Source organism: Lathyrus oleraceus, chromosome 5 (genome assembly GCF_024323335.1).
Source record: "Lathyrus oleraceus cultivar Zhongwan6 chromosome 5, CAAS_Psat_ZW6_1.0, whole genome shotgun sequence".
NCBI classification, from domain to species: Eukaryota; Viridiplantae; Streptophyta; class Magnoliopsida; order Fabales; family Fabaceae; genus Lathyrus; species Lathyrus oleraceus.
Window position 1 is genome coordinate 21,022,216 of NC_066583.1, and position 2,318 is coordinate 21,024,533.

The window sequence follows — 2,318 nt, forward strand, 5'->3', positions numbered from 1 at the left end:
TTTTGCATTAACATGATCAAGGCTACTTATCTCGTACATGCCGCCTTTCGTTTGAGGTTTCTCTACCATTGTTCGGTCGCTTCCCCACTGATAATGGTTTTGAGCCATGCTTTCGATAAGTTGATAAGCATCGGTGTAAGGTTTATCCATAAGCGCACCACCTGCGGCGGCGTCTATTGTTAACCTTGTGTTATATAAGAGACCATTATAGAAGGTATGAATTACCAACCAGTCCTTTAAACCATGGTGTGGACAAAGTCTCATCATGTCTTTGTATCTTTCCCATGCTTCGAAAAGAGACTCGTTATCTTTCTGTTTAAATCCATTTATCTGGGCTCTTAGCATAGCTGTTTTGCTTGGAGGAAAATATCGGGCAAGAAAGACTTTCTTCAACTCATTCCATGTGGTGACTGAGTTGGAAGGAAGAGACTGAAGCCATCTTCTAGCTTTATCTCTTAACGAGAAAGGAAAGAGACGAAGTCGAATTGCCTCTGAAGTGACACCATTAGCTTTAACAGTATCGGCGTATTGGACAAATACGGATAAATGAAGGTTTGGATCCTCGGTAGGATTTCCAGAGAATTGATTCTGATGTACTGCTTGTAACAGCGAAGGTTTAAGTTCGAAATTGTTTGCTTCGATTGCGGGTGGAGCAAACTCGAATGTGGCTCATCTTGCGATGGAGCGGCGTAATCTCGAAGAGCACGAGCTGGTTCTGCCATCTCGGGTATCGGTGAAGGAAGAAGATTTTTGAGGTCGGGCACTTCGATAGGAGGAAGATTGTTTGCAGCACGATATTCTCGAATTCGTCGTAAGACTCGGAGATATAGTTCAACGTCGTTGATTCGTAAGTAGAACGGCTCGCCTTGTGAGCGAGTGTGTGGCATACAAATCAACGAAGGAAAGAAATAAAAATTGCCTTAGTCTCTACAGTGTAACGGAAGAGTTACGATATCGACTAAATAAAAGTCCCCGGCAACGGCGCCAAAAACTTGATCGCGACATTATGAGTCTATTGGGGTATTAACTGCAAGTGCACAGTTCTATCGCGTAGTTTTAAAAGATATCGATCCCACAGGGACTTATGAATCGATATACCGTTTTTCTAAGGTTACTTCGTAAAGCTAAGGCGGGTGATACTTTGTTGATTATGGGGAAAAGCAAAACTAAAATAAGATCTAGATTAAATATCAAATATAGCGAATATCGGTATGTAGTTCGTCGTAATTAGGGAATCAAATCTTCGTTGGTTTCTTGGTTTTAAAATAAATCTTTTCAGTAGACACTATTGATTAAAAACCTTTTCTCAAACTCTCACTCTGTTGAATAGACTATGACTTTATATTAACGTAGCTGTCACTTATTAGTTAAGTCCAAAATCACTTTTTGAAAACAATAGAATCTATAGAAATTCTTTTTAAGAAAATACTAACCATTTAAACACCCTTATCTCAAACTCTCGCTCTATTGACTTAGATTATATAATTAAACTTAAATGCTTAACTCTCGTCCTCACATTTAACCTTTAAAAATATTTTTTGAAAATGATTAGAATTTAATTAACTCTAAAAATTCCTTTCGCCCTGATTTAAAATTAATGTCCAATTCACACTGTCCAGTTAAAAGCTCAAACTTTCGTTCTGTTGATTTTAACTTCTTTATGTCTTTTACTCTCGTACAAAAACTTTAGGATTAATTCTGTAAATTGAGACCATAAAAAGAGTGATTGTATTTTTAAATAAAATTAAACCAACTTAGTTTTGATTCCTTCATTCCCCTTACTTTACATACCGATATCTAAGTTTATTTAGCCAGACATGCTAAACAAGCCTAAACAATAATTATGCTTACATACAGCCATATCAGACAGACAGTATAAATAAATAACAGTGCAGGGCATATGTAGATTAAAACAATAAATTAAAGAACCTGTAAAATTAATAGAAATCTTGATTGTTCTCTAACTTCGATGTTTGAACACTCCACCACAAGCCGGTTGGATTTGTTCTTCACAATCTTCGATCAGACAGTAAAATAAAGGCGAAGGAATAAAATACTATGATCTAACGTAAGGTTAGATTAGTAAAAGGTACACAATAATTTCCGGTGTGGAAACTGTTGTGTGAAAAATTAATTTAATGCTTGGAAAAGAAAAGGAAATAAAAATTGCTAGGGAAGTAAAGTGCTGAAAAAAAATAGAAAGTAGTAAAAAATAATGCTATGCCGAAAACTGGAAAATTCAGAGAGACCGAGAGAGCTGCAGGGTTGGATCCTTGGCTCTATTTATATTACTCCCATTTGTAACCGTTTCCCTTTGG

At 36.5% G+C, this 2,318-nt stretch overlaps 1 non-coding gene across 1 annotated transcript; it reads left to right on the top strand.

Moving 5' to 3' along the window:
* The first annotated feature begins 238 nt into the window (after window positions 1–238).
* On the top strand, window positions 239–345 carry LOC127090088 (small nucleolar RNA R71). Its single transcript, XR_007791622.1, has one exon. It is a non-coding gene; the product is annotated as a small nucleolar RNA R71 (small nucleolar RNA).
* Window positions 346–2,318: the final 1,973 nt, after the last annotated feature.